This window comes from Hylobates moloch, unplaced genomic scaffold (assembly GCF_009828535.3).
Source record: "Hylobates moloch isolate HMO894 unplaced genomic scaffold, HMol_V3 SCAFFOLD_40, whole genome shotgun sequence".
Classification (NCBI taxonomy): Eukaryota; Metazoa; Chordata; class Mammalia; order Primates; family Hylobatidae; genus Hylobates; species Hylobates moloch.
Genome location: NW_026652315.1, coordinates 1145510 through 1160110, shown reverse-complemented (window position 1 = coordinate 1160110; position 14601 = coordinate 1145510). Strand labels below are relative to the sequence as shown.

The 14601-nt window shown below is 40.5% G+C and overlaps 1 protein-coding gene and 1 pseudogene across 3 annotated transcripts in view; both read left to right on the top strand.

Annotated features, from left to right (window-relative positions):
• LOC116463538 (disintegrin and metalloproteinase domain-containing protein 10) overlaps positions 1–14601 on the top strand; it is a 158711-nt gene that overhangs the window by 46729 nt on the left and 97381 nt on the right. The gene's annotated exons all lie outside the window — the stretch shown is intronic.
• LOC116463539 (putative heat shock protein HSP 90-beta 4) lies at positions 11782–14340 on the top strand (annotated as a pseudogene).

Genomic DNA, 14601 nt, shown 5'->3' with positions numbered 1-14601 from the left:
CTCCCCTGCTAGAACCCCCAAACAAGCTGTCAAGAACTACCTGAGACTGGGTAATTTATAAAGAAAAGAAGTTTAGTTGGCTCATAGTTCTGCAGGCTGTACAGGAGGCATGGCTGGGGAGGCCTCAGGAAATGTACAGTCATAGCAGACGGAGAAGGGGAAGCAGGGACAATCTCGTGAGAACTCACTCACTGTCACAAGAACAGCAAGGGGGAAATCTGCACCCATGATCCAATCACTTCCCACCAAGTCTTCCCCCCAATACTGGGAATTGCAGTTCAACATGAGATTTGGGTGGGGACACAGAGCCAAACCATATCACTCACCATAATGTCTGACTTAATTTCACTGACTTATGTCCGACTTATTTAACTTATAATGTTTTCAGGGTTCATCCATGTTGTAGCAAAAATCAGAATTTGGTTGCTTTTTAGGGTTGAACAATATTCTATTGTATGTATACATACATACTTTAAAAAAAACCTATTCATCTGTGAACATTTGGGTCGCTTTCATTTTTTGGCTACTGTGTTGCTATGAACGTTGATGTGCAACTATCTGAGTTCCTGCTTTCAGTTTCTTTGGGTATATACCTACAAGTGGAATTGTTGGATCATATGGTATTTGTTTTTTTTTTGTTTTTTGTTTTTTTTTTTTTTGAGGGAACACCAAATTGTTTTCCTGGAATACAATGATCATTATAAGGCAATATATACTGCAGTTTTTCTGACTGTTGAGCCGAAGTCTAAACAATTAAAGAATCTGGTTGTTTTCAGATAGCTTTTTATTGAGGGCTTGTTAAAAAACTAAAAACGTAGTATATGGTTGGGTTGTTCCTGTCAGCTACTTTTTATTATTATTTCATGATATGTTATGCAACAGGAATATTGTAAAGAATTTACATTTTATAAAATGCTAAAATAGCATAAAGATGTGGACTGTCAAACAGATTATAGTAGAATTAAAATTAGAAAATTATAATCCAGTGGCTTGGTTAATGGAATAAATTACGTCAAATTCCTGATTATTCATTTGTGGTTTTACTATTTTATGGATTATGGCAATCTTTAATTCGTTCTGGCTTCTTTCTACTATTTACCTGCTTTCTAGGCTCTCCCTCATTCCTTCTTCTGTTCATGTATGTTTTAGATACAAGTTAATTTTGATATTAATAGAAGCAGTGAATTTTGATACATGATTTAAATTTGATTTTTAAATTATCTGTACTGCTGCTTGACTGCATATATACTTGAGAACTGATTTTATATATGGTTTTAATCCAATTTAAATCAATACTGGGAATGTTTTGTATCTTAGACATGATTTTCTTTTTTTTTTTTTTTTTTTGAGACGGAGTCTCGCTCTGTCACCCAGGCTGGAGTGCAGTGGCGCAATCTCGGCTCACTGCAATCTCTGCCTCCCGGGTTCAAGCCATTCTCCTGCCTCAGCCTCCCGAGTAGCTGGGACTACAGGCGCCCACCACCACGCCCAGCTAATTTTTTGTATTTTTAGTAGAGGCGGGGTTTCACTGTGTTAGCCAGGATGGTCTTGATCTCCTGACCTCGTGATCCGCCCGCCTTGGCCTCCCAAAGTGCTGGGATTACAGGCGTGAGCCACATGATTTTCTTTTAAAAATTATTAAAAAAAATTTAAATACATAATATTTGTACATATTTATGGGGTACATGTGATATTTTGTTACATGCATACAATGTGAAATGATCAAGTCATAGCATTTGGGGTGTCCATCACCTCAAGTATTCATTATTTCTATGTGTTGGGAACATTTCAAGTCCTCTTTTTTTAAACTATTGTGAAATATACAATGTATTGTTGTTAACTATAGTCACCCTACTCTGCTATCAAACATTCGTACTTTTTACTTCAATCTAATTGTATGTTTGTACCCATTAACAACCTCTCTTCATCTCCCCTCAAGCCCCACCCACGCACCCTTGCTAGCCACTGGTATCTATCATTCTGCTGTCTGCCTTCATGAGATCAACTTTCTAATCTCACCCATATGAGTGAGAACATGGGATGTTTGTCTTTTTGTGCTTTGCTTAGTTCACTCAACATAATGACCTCTAGTTCCATTCATATTGCTGCAAATGATAAGATTTCTTTTTCTTTTTCTTTTTTTTTTGAGACAGAATCTCGCTCTGTTGCCCAGGCTGGAGTGCAATGGTGCGATCTCGGCTCACTGCAACCTCCGCCTCCCTGGTTCAAGCAATTCTCCTGCCTCAGCCTCCTGAGTAGCTGGGATTACAGGTGTGCACCACCACTCCTGGCTAATTTTTGTATTTTTAGTAGAGATGGGGTTTTGCTGTGTTGGCCAGGCTGGTTTCAAACTCCTGACCTTGAGAGATCCGCCCACCTCGGCCTCCCAAAGTGCTGGGATTACGGGCGTGAGTCACCGCTCCGGGCCTTATTATTATTTTTTTAATAGTCAAATTGTACTCCATTGTGTATATATGCTACATTTTCTTTAAACATTTATCCGTTGGTTGACACTTAGTTGATTACGTATCTTGGCTATTGTAAATAGTCCTGCACTAAACATGGGAGTGCAGGTATCCTGTTGACATACTGATTTCTTTTCCTTTGGATAAACACCCAGTAGTGGCATTGCTGGATCATGTGGTAATTCTATTTTTGTTTTCTTGAGAAATCTCTATGCTGTTTTCCATAGTGGCTGTACTAATTTACATTCCTGTCAACAGTGTAGAAGAGTTACTATTGCTTCACATTCTCACCAGCATCTGTTATTTATTATCTTTTTAATAACAGCCATTCTAACTGGGGTAAGATGATATATTGTGGTTTTGATTTGCATTTCCCTGATGATGAGTAATGTTGAGCATTGTTTTTTATACCTTTTGGCCATTTCTATGTCTTTTTCTTCTTTATTTTTTCATCTCAAAGGACACAAACCAACATTTCCATGTCTTCTTTTGAGAAATGTCTGTTCATGTCCTTTGCCCACTTTTTAATGGGATTTTTTTTTTAAACTATTGAGTTCCTTGTATATTCTGATGAATAGTTTGCAAATATTTTCTTCCATTCAACAGGCTATTTCTGTTTTTTCTTCATTAGCAAGTGGTCATTGATTTTATTTATCTTTTCAAAAAAACTTTGTTTATCCTTCCTATTGTTTTTTGAGTGTCTATTTTGTTGAATTCTGCCCTGTTTTTTTTTTTTTTTTTTTTTTAAGTTGGAATTTTGTTCTGTCTCCCAGGTTGGAGTGCAATGGCATGATCATAGCTCACTGCAAGCTTGAACTCCTGGGCTCAAGCAGTCCTTCCACCTCAGCCTCCCAAGTAACTGGAACTACAGGGCTCTGGGCTGCATTTTTTACATTTTTTTAGAGATGTGGTCTTGCTATGTTGCTCATGCTGGTCTCAAACTCCTAGCCTCAAGTGATACTCCCACTTCTGCCTCTCAGGGTGCTGGGCTTTCAGGCATTGAGTCACTGTGCTCAGCTCCTTGATTATTATAATTTATTTTCTTCTACTAATTTTGGGTTTCATTTGTTCTTGCTTTGCTAGTTCCTTAAGGTGCTTCATTATATTTTTTATTTGAAATCTTTCCGTATTTTTTGAGGTAGGCATTTATTGCTGTAAATTTCCCTGTAAGCACTGCTTTTGTTGTATCCCATGGATTTTGGTATGTCGTGTTTCGAATTTTCATTCGTTTCGTTTGTTTTTTGATTTCTTCCTTAATTTCTTTCTTGATCAGTTAGTTGTCTTTCAGGAGGATGTTTGTTTAATTTTCATGTATTTGTACAGTTTCCAAAGTTCTTGTTCTTGATTTCTAGTTTTATTCTGTTGTAGTCTGACTTGATATGATTTCTATTTAAAAAAATTTGTTGAAACTTGTTTTGTTTCCTAACATATGGTCTATCCTCGAGAGTATTTCATGTGCTGATGAGAAGAATGTTGTGTACTCTAACTGTTGTATGAAATCTGTAAATGTCTTTTAGGCCTGTTTGGTCCAATGTGCAGTTTAAATCCAATGATTCTTTGTTAATTTTATGTCTAGATCTGTTTAATGCTGAGAGTGGGGTGTTGAAGTCTACCAACTATTATGGTATTGCAGTTGACCTCTCCCTTTAGATCTAATAATATTTGCATTACATAATGGGTGCTCCGTAGTTGGGTGCATATATATTTAGCTACTCCTGCTTACTTTTGGTTGCCATTTGCATGGAATATTTTTTTCCATCTCTTTACTTTCAGTGTGTGTGTGTCTTTACAGGTAAGATGAGTTTCCTGTAGGCAACATATAGCTGAGTCATGTTTCTTTTATCCATTTAGCCAATCTTTATCTTTTAAGTGGAAAGTTTAATCCTTTTACAGTTAAGGTTATTTTATTACTGGTATGTGAGTGCTTATTCCTGCCATTTTATTAATTGCTTGTTGTTTTATATATTTTTTGGTTTTCTTTGGCTTTTTTTGAGATAGACTCTCACTCTGTTGCCCAGGCTGGAGTGCAGTGGTGCAGTCACACATGGCTCACTGCAGCCTTGACCTCCTGGGCTCAGGTGATCCTCCCACCTCAGCCCTTCATAGTTGGGACTAAAGGTGTATGCCACCATGCTTGGCTAATTTTTAAAATTTTTTGTAGAGATAGGGTTTTGCCACATTGCTCAGGCTGGTCTCAAACTCCTGGCCTCAAGCGACCTGCCCGTTTCGGCCTCCTGAAGTGCTAGGATTGCAGATGTGAGCTGCTGTGCCCAGCCTGTATATTCTTTGTTCCTTTCTTTTTCTCTTATTGTTTATCATTGTGGTTTGGTGGTTTTCTGCAGTGGTAACATTTGACTTCTTTTTCTCATTTGTGTATCTGCTCTACCAATTAGCTTTATATTTCTGTGGTATCTGCTCTACCAATTAGCTTTATATTTCTGTGTGTTTTCATGATGGTGATCATCATCTTTTTGCTTCCAGATGCAGAATTCCTTTCAGCATTTCTTGTGCAGTTGGTCTAGTTGTGACAAATTACCTGTTTTTGCTTGTGTAGTAAGGACTTTATTTCTCCCTCATTTCTGAAAGATATTTTTCCTGGGTGTAATCTTGGCTGCCAGGTATTTTTTTCTTTTAGCACTTTGAATATATCATCCCATTTTCTCCTGGCCTATAAGGATTCTGCTGAGAAATCTGCTGTTAGTCTGATAGGGGTTCCCTTGTAAATGATGAGATGCTTTTCTGTTATTGTTTTTAGAATTCTCTCTTTGTCTTTGACTTTTCACAGTTTGACTACAATGTGCCTTGGCAAAGACCTTTTTGAGTTGTATCTATTTGAGGGTCTCAGGTTCCTATATCTGGGTGTCAAAATTGCTTTCTAGACTTGGGAAGTTTTCAGCTCTTACTCTGTTAGATAGGTTTTCTATCCCTTTTGTTTTTTCTTTGCCTTCTGGGGCACTGAAAATTTGAATATTTGGTCACTTTATAGTGTCTACATGTCATGTATGCTGTGTTTATTCTTCTTTATTTTTATGTTATTGGATTATTTCAAAATACCTGTCTTAAAGTTCTGAAATTCTTTCTTTTGCTTGATGTCTATTGTTGAAGCTTTTGAAATAATTTTTGTATTTCATTCAATGAATTCTTTACTTCCAGTAGTTTCATTTTGTTCTTTTTTATGATATCTATCTTTTTTTTTTTTGAGACAAGGTCTCACTGTGTTGCCCAGGCTAGAGTATATTGGTGCTGTGTTGGCTCACTGCAACCTCTGCCTTCTGGGCTGAAGCAATCCTCCCACCTCAACCCCCTGAGTAGTTGGGACTACAGGTTCATGCCACTATGCTGGGCTAATTTTTTTTTTTTTTGGTAGAGATGGGGTTTTGCCGTGTTGCCCAGGCTGGTCTCAAACTCCTGGGTTCAGACAATCCACCTGCCTCAGCCTCCCTCAGTGCTGGGATTACAGATGTGAGCCTAGCCCTATGATATCTGTCTTTTTGGTAAATTTCTCATTCGTATTCTAAATTTTATGATTTCTTAGTATTGTGTCTGTATGTTTTATCTCACTTAGCTTTTTAAATATTATTTTGAATTCTTTTTCTGGGATCTCATAAATTTCTTTTTCATTGGAATCTATTGCTGCAGAATTACTGTGTTACTTTAGAGGTCATATTTCCTTGCTTTATCATGTTTCTTTGGTCCTTACTGCGCATATGGTATAACAGTCACTTCTTCCAGTTTTTTGAATTCGCTTTCTTAGGTGAGGGCTTTTTCCTGAAGATGTGCTTATGATGTTGATTGGCTAGGGCATTTTGGCATGAATCTGGGTGCATGCAGTGGTATAGTCTCCGTATAAATTATTCAGCTGTTTACAGCGTTAGTAGTGTCTGATTTTCTCAGTGATGTAGAGTTTGGTTTGTTAGTGGAGTCTGTGGTGAGGCTTAGCTGGGGACAGGTTCACCAAGTGGGCCTGTCCTTGGGCCTCAGGGCAACATATGCTGGCACTGGTGTTAGCAGGTCCGGGTGGGCTGATTCTTGGGCCTCCAGGTGGCTTACTTGGGTGTTGGTAAGGGCAGTGGTTGGCCAATTGGGTGAGCAGATTCTCAGGCTCCTGGGCAGCGTATGTGGCATGGTTGATAGTGGGAAAACCCTCTGTTTCCCAGGTGGTCTGTGCTGATAATGGCAGTAGCTGCAATGGGCTGGGCAGGCCAGTCTCCAGGCCTGCAGGTGGTGCATGTGGTTGGGGACCAGCTGTGGTATTTAATGGCAGATTGAGTGGGCTAAATCTCAGGCCCCTAGAAGAAGTGTTAACATGTTAACGGTGGTGGAGGGGGCTGGGTAGACCTGTCCTCAGGCCCACTAGTAATGTGTATGGGTGTTGGCTGTGGTAGGCAGGGGTGGGGTGATCCCCATGGCCGCAGTGGAGTGCTCGAGTGGGGCCCTGCCACTGGGGAGGGAAGGGTTGCTTTCATTGGCACCAGACATAAGTAGTCAGCTGATGAGTGGGTCCTTGGGCCCCAGGACACTTGTAAAGGTGTAGTAGCTCCACTGCTTGGGGTAGCAGGGTCACTGCCAATAGTTTGTGGTTTAGCACCAGTGGCAGCAGCCAGCAGGAGTGCTGGCTTTGGGTGGTGGGAGTCTTATCAGTCTAATCTTAGGCCTCCTTGGGGCACATGAAAATGTATAGCAGCTCTGCTGCTGGGGGCAGTGGGGTTGCTGCCAGTGGTTTACACTTTGGCTTGGGGGCAGCATGGGATCACAACAGTGGCTGTAGGTGGGGGATGTAAGTGGACTCCAGGGATATGGAGATGCAGGGGCTGTTTGGCCCCAGGGCAGGATACAGCCTTGTTGGGGCTGGGCTCTCAAAACGTGTTGTGCTCTAGCTGCTTAGGACTAAGGAATGGAGGGGACCCTTCATGAGCAGTATCATCGTGTGGTCCCCAGGCAGCTCCCTTTGTCAGCATGAGATGATTTTCTTATTATGAAATCAATATTGGCCAGGCGCAGGTGGCGCGGTGGCTCACACCTGTAATCCCAGCACTTTATCGGAGGCTGAAGCGGTGGATCACCTGAGGTCAGGAGTTCGAGACTAGCCTGGCCAACGTGGTGAAACCCTATCTCTACAAAAGTACAAAAATTAGCTGGTCATGATGGCGGATGCCTGTAATCCCAGCTGCTTGGGAGGCTGAGGCGGAAGAATCACTTGAACCTGGGAGGTGGAGGTTGCAGTGAGCCGAGATCGCGCCATTGCACTCTAGCCTGGGCGAGAGAGAGTGAGATTCGTCTTGGAAAAAAAAAAAAAAAAGAAAGAAAAAAAGAAATCAGTATCAAGGCTGTAAGGGGGCCTACTTCAAGTGTTCCTAACTTCTGTTTTCCTTCTAAGTTGTTTATCTAGCTTGTACTTAGACACCTTAATAGATATATAAATATTTCTTTGGGTAGGGTGTATAGCATAGAATGTTTTTTGTTGTTGTGGAGACAGGGTCTCACTCTGTCACCCAGACTGGAGTGCAGTGGCGCGATCTTGGCCCACTGCAACCTCTGCCTCCTGGGCTCAGGATTCTCCTGCTTCAGCCTCTCAAAGTGCTGGGAGTAGCGTGCACCACTACCACCCGGCTAATTTTTGTATTTTTAATTTTTGAGGTAGAATCTCACTCTTGTTGCCCAGGCTGGAGTGCAGTGGTGCAATCTCAGCTCACCTTAACCTCTGCCTCCCGGGTTCAAGCGATTTTCCTGCTGCAGCTTCCCGAGTAGCTGGGATTACAGGCATGTATCATCACACCCGGCTCATTTTGTAATTTCAGTAGAGATGGGGTTGCACCATGTTGGTCAGGCTGGTCTTGAACTCCTGACCTAAGGTGATCCACCCGCCTCGGCCTCCCAAAGTGCTGGGATTACAAGTGTGAGCCACCGGATCCTGCTTAATTTTTATATTTGTAGTAGAGACAGGGTTTCACCACGTTGGCCAGGCTGGTCTTGAACTCCTGGCCTCAAATGTCTATCCGCCTCGGCCTCCCAAAATGTTGGGATTACCACCAACATCGTGCCAGGCCAGAATGTTTGTTCTTTTTTTTTTTTTAGACAGAGTCTCGCTCTGTTGGCCAGGTCTTATATTAAAACTTAAATATCTTTTTGTAGCTTTTGCCCTCAATTTTTTTTTTTCCATATAGAATACTAGTGCTTTCATTTAACAATGGTTTCATGGTGCAATTTTGCTGAATAATAAATCTTAATGACGATGCTGTTTTGAGATAGTGTTTTGTTTTTTTTTTTGGCTTTTTGAAGTGATTTATTTTATTTAAAGGTGAATCTCTTTGAGTTTTTGCCCTAAAGTCTGAAATAAAAGCTGTTTACTGTATTTACAATTCTACATATGAAAAGCTGTCCTGGGTTTATCTAGCAAAGACAGTACAACCAAATTACAAATAAACTATAAACAAAATGTACAAATACAAAAAAGGGGAAATTAAAAAAAAAATTTGCCAACAATTTGTGGATCGTAAAGAAAAATATACAAAATCCTTTGTATATTATAGTATAGAGATAAACAGAAAAATAGTGGACATAGAAATAGATTCAGAGAAACAAAAAACAAAAACAAAAAACAACTGAGAAATCCATTGACAGAAATCATCAGGAGAAATAGATGCGTCAAATCTCAAGGAAAAAACTCAACTTTGAAAATGCTTCACAACTTCTTTGATCAACCTATGTTTGAAGACAATTCAAATGAAATTAAAAAGACGGTTTTTTTTTGTTTTTTTTTTAAAGTACAAACAAAAAGATGTATATCAAACATATTAGGACGGTTGCACATGGGAAGACGGGGAATAGAAATAGGGGGTGGGAATTAAAATAAATGAGAGAGGGACTTTGTATGGATCAATGATAATAACTCAATCCTCTATTTGACAAAGAAGAAGGAGAAGGAAGAGGAAGAAAAAGAAAGTGGGATAAAGGATCAGAAAGGGAGGAAAATAGAAAAAATTAGAGTATGACTCCAGGTTAGACCTGTTTTGTTGTCGCTTGGTTGGTTGGTTGGTCTGTTGTATTTTTCATATGTTTCACCATGTGTTTTTATAGTAACTGTAAATGTGTAAATATGATAAATTAATGATTTTTCAAAATAGTATGAACCTTTATAAACATAATCTATGTATTTACAGTCACATATATGGCCTAGAATTTCCTATCAGTTTGCAAAAGTAATTTTATGAACATACATGATAGGCAGCAAAAGTTGAGGCAGGATACTTGTTTGTTCAGGAGAGTCTATTTTTAAGTTTGTGGAGTTCTCATTTGGAAGATGTGTTGGGCTTTGTTGATTACTTACAGCAGTAGCTTGGGTCCTTAAGGCTTTAAGGAGAAAGCCTGGAGTTCTTGTACCTGGGAAGCCCTGGGAGTTTTTTGGCAAGAGGAATGTGAGTACAGCCTCGAACTAAAAGGGTGCCAAGATTGACATGAAATGAAGGAAAAGAGAAAATAGACAGTGTTTAAAAATGGACACAATTTCGAAGCTAGTAAATGTATGCTACTGACCCCTACTTATGTAAAATATATTCATGTTAGGCATATAGTTGGAGGTACATTTTGGCAAATGTATATACTTAGGCAACTGCCATTGAAATCAAGATAAAGAATGTTTCCGTCATACCACAAAATTCCCTCATTACTTTTTACCCTTAGTCTCCACCCTAGGCAACTACTGATCTGCTTCCTGTCACTATATATAGATTTTGACTGTTCCAGAATTACATATCAATGGAATTAGATTCTGCATTCTTTTGTGTCTTAAGAAAAGTGCGTATTTTCAATAGTTGGCTTTTTTTTTTTTTGATTTCTGAGTAGTTTGCCATTATATGAATACATCTTTCTCTTTACTTGTTGTTAGATATTTAGGTTATGTTCAGTTTTTGGCTGTCATAAATAAAGCTGCTGCAAACATTTGTGTTCAATTATTTTTGTGGATATATGCTTTATGTTTTCTTTTTTCTTGAGTAGAATTGCTGGGTCATATGGTTTTTTTGTTTGTTTGTTTGTTGGTTGGTTTTAGATGGAGTTTCCCTCAGCCTCCCAAAGTACTGGAATTACAGGCACTAGCCAACTCGCCTGGCCTTGTTTGTTTTTGTTTTTGTTTTGAAATGGAGTCTTGTTTTGTTTCCCAGGCTGGAGTACAGTGTCGCGATCTCGGCTCACTGCAACCTCCTCCTCCCGGGTTCAAGCAGTTCTCTTGCCTCAGCCTCCCAAATCACTGAGATTACAGGCACCTGCCACCACACCTGGCTAATTGTTGTATGTTTAGTACAGACGGGGTTTCAAACATGCTGGCCAGGCTGGTCTTGAGCTCCTGACCTTCAGTGATCCGCCTGTCTCGGCCTCCCAAAGTGCTGGGATTGTAGGCATGAGCCATTGTGCCCGGCCCGGTTTTTATATGTTTGACTTTGTAAGAAAGTGCTAAACAGTTTTCCAAAGTGATGTTGTCATTTTCCATTTCCGTCAGCAGTATGTGAGTTCCAAGTACTCAACATCCTGCTAATATTTGGAGATGTTATTCTAGCAAAGGGTATGTGATAATGTATTATTCTAGTTCTGATTTACATTTCTCTGTTGACTAATGATGTTATGTAGGTTTCCATATGCTTGTTTGCCACCTGTATTATCTTTTTTGTGAAGTGTTTTTTCACGTTGTTGATTGTCTTTCAATGGTTGTCTTATTATTGATTTGTAAGAGGTTTTTAAAAAGATATTCTGAATGTAAGTTCTTTGTCAGACCATATATGTATTGTGAATGTTTTCTCCCAGACTGTGGCTTGCCTTTTTTTTTTTTTTTTTAAACTATTTCTCAGCAGAAGTTTTGAATTTTTAAGAAGCCCTTTTAATGAAAAAATTTTTTTCTTTTATGGTTTTTGCTTTTGTTTCTTAAGATAACATTGACTGCCAAGGCCATGACAGTTTTCTTCTAGATGTTTCCAGTTACAGTTTTACATGTAAGTCTGTATTGCAATTCAGTTTAATTTTTCTTTATGATAGAGGTAAGGGTCAAGGGTAATATTTTTCACATGGATATCAATTTTTTAGCATCACTTTTTGAAAAAACTATCAATTCTTTGAATTGCCGTGATCTATATATGTTGAGACCTATTTATATATTCTTAGGTCTTTCATTTCATTGATTTTTATGCCTATATTTTTATGCCACTCTTTGATTACTGTAGCTTTATGGTACATGTGCTAAGCAAGGTCCATTTACGGGGCAGAATCCATACAGTAATTTGAAGAATGAAATTTTAGTATAAAGAATTAGCTCTTGAATCACCCCTGTGCAGCCTTGGTGCCTTGTGCATTTTGGACACCCAGCCCACCTTGCTCGTAGCCTTTTCCTTTCAAGATTTAGCTTGTAAGCCTTTTCCTTTCAAGATGTCTGAGGAGGTGTACCATCGAGAAGGGGAGGTGGCGACTTTTGCCTTTTAGGCAGAAATTGCCCAACTCATGTCTCTCATAATCAATACCTTCTATTCCAACAAGGAGATTTTCCTTCAGGAGTTGATGTCTAATGCTTCTGATGGCTTAGACAAGATTTGCTATGAGAGCCTGACAGACCCTTCCAAGTTGGACGGTGGTAAAGAACTGAAAATTGACATCATCCCCAACCCTCAGGAATGCATCCTGACTTTGGTCGACACAGGCATTGGCATGACCAAGGCTGATCTCATAAATAATTTGGGAGCCATTGCCAAGTCTGGTACTAAAGCATTTATCGAGGCTTTTCAGTCTGATGCAGAAATCTCCATGATTGGGCAATTTGGTGTTGGCTTTTATTCTGCCTACTTGGTGGCAGAGAAAGTAGCCATCACAAAGCACAATGACGAAGAACAGTATTCCTGGGCATCTTCTGCTGGGAGTTCCTTCACTTTACGTGTTGACCATGGTGAGCCCATTGACAGGGATACCAAAGTGATCCTTCACCTTAAAGAAGATCAGACAGAGTACTTAGAAGAGAGGTGGGCCAAAGAAGTAGTGAAGAAGCACTCTCAGTTCATAGGCTGTCTTATCGCCGTTTATTTGGAGAAGGAACCAGAGAAGGAAATCAGTGATGATGAGGAAGAGAAAGGTGAGAAAGAAGAGGAAGATAAAGATGACGAAGAAAAGCCCAAGATTGAAGATGTGGGTTCCGATGCGGAGGATGACACTGATAAGAATAAGAAGAAGAAAACAAAGAAGATCAAGGAGAAATACACTGATCCGGAAGAACTAAACCAGACCAAGCCTATTTGGACCAGAAACCCTGATGACATCACCCAGGAAGAGTATGGAGAATTCTACAAGAACCTCACCAGTGCCTGGGAAGACCACTTGGCAGTCAGGCAATTCCCTGTAGAAGGTCAGTTGGAATTCAGGGCATTGATATTCATCCCTCATCAGGCTCCCTTTGAGAACAAGAGGAAAATGAACAACTCTGTGTCCATCATGTGTTGATCATGGACAGCTTTGATGATTTGATGCCAGAGTATCTCGGCTTTATCTGTGGTATGGTTGACTCTAAGGATCTTTCCCCAAACATCTCCTGGGAAATGCTCCAGCAGAGCAAAATCTTGGAAGGCATTTGCAAAAACATTGTTAAGAAATGCCGGCCAGGCATGGTGGCTCACGCCTGTAATCCTAGCATTTTGGGAGGCTGAGGCGGGCAGATCACTTGAGGTCAGGAGTTCAAGACCAGCCTGGTCAACATGGTGAAACCCCGTCTCTACTAAAAATACAAAAAATATCTGGGCTTGGTGGCACAATGCCTGTAATCCCAGCTACTTGGGAGGCTGAGGTGGGAGAATTGCTTGAACCTGGGAGGTGGAAGTTGCAGTGAGCCAAGATCCACGCCACTGCACTACAGCCTGGGCGACAGAGCAAGGCTCTGTCTCAAAAAAAAAAAAAAAAAGAAGAAGAAGAAGAAGAAGAAGTGGCTTGAGTTTCTCTGGGCTGGCAGAAGACAAGGAGAATAACAAGAAATTAGATGAGGCATTCTCTAAAATCTCGTGGCTTGGAATCCATGAGGACTCTATTAACTGGTGACACCTGTCTGAACTGCTGTGGTCTCACACTTTCCAGTCTGGAGATGAGATGACATCTCTGTCAGAGTATGTGTCTTGCATGAAGGAGGCACAGAAGTCCATCTGTGACATCATTGGTGAGTGCAAAGAGTAGGTAGCCAACTCTGCTTTTGTGGAGCAAGTCTGGAAGAAGGGCTTCGAGGCAGTATATATGAGTGAGCCCATTGATGAGTACTGTGTGCAGCAGCTCAAGGAATTTGATGGGAAGGGCCTGGTCTCAGTTACCAAGGAGGGTCTGGAGCTACCTGAGGATGAGGAGGAGAAGAAGATAATAGAGGAGAGCAAGGTAAAGTTTGAGAACCTCTGCAGGCTCATGAAAGAAATCTTATATAAGAAGGTTGAGAAGGTGACAATCTTGTGTCTTCACCCAGCTGCATTGTGACCAGCACCTACAGCTAGATAGCCAATATGAAGTGGATCATGAAAGCGCAGGCATTTTGGGACAACTCTATGATGGGTTATATGATGGCTAAAAAGCACCTGGAGATCAACCCCAACCACCCCATTATGGAGACACTACAGCAGAAGGCTGAGGCAGACAAGAACAACAAGGCTGTCAGTGACCTAGTGGTGCTGCTGTTTGAAACCACACTGCTCTCTTCTGGCTTCTCCCTTGAGGATCCTCAGACCTATCCAGCTGCATCTACCACATGATCAAGCTAGGTTAGCTATTGATGAAGATGAAGTGGCAACAGAGGAACTCAGTGCTGCTGTTCCTGATGAGATCCAGCTCTGCTGGGGGCGATGAGGATGTGTCTCACATGGAACAAGTAGATTAAGAGTTTATACTTGGAAACCGTGTGCCCTTGTATAGTGTCCCCATGGTTCCCACTGCAGCTTTGAGTGGTCCTGTACCACCTGGCTCTCTCTGCTGATATCTAGTATTTTTTCTCTCCTGTCCTTGTGTCTAAGGCAGGAAACAAGGGTGTCAAGCCCCATTCCCTCCCTACTTTGACAGCAGAATTGGATGTTGTATATCCTGTTTTTTTTTTGTTGTTGTTTATTTTGTGCTGAAAGTATGTAAAATAAAGAATATGCTG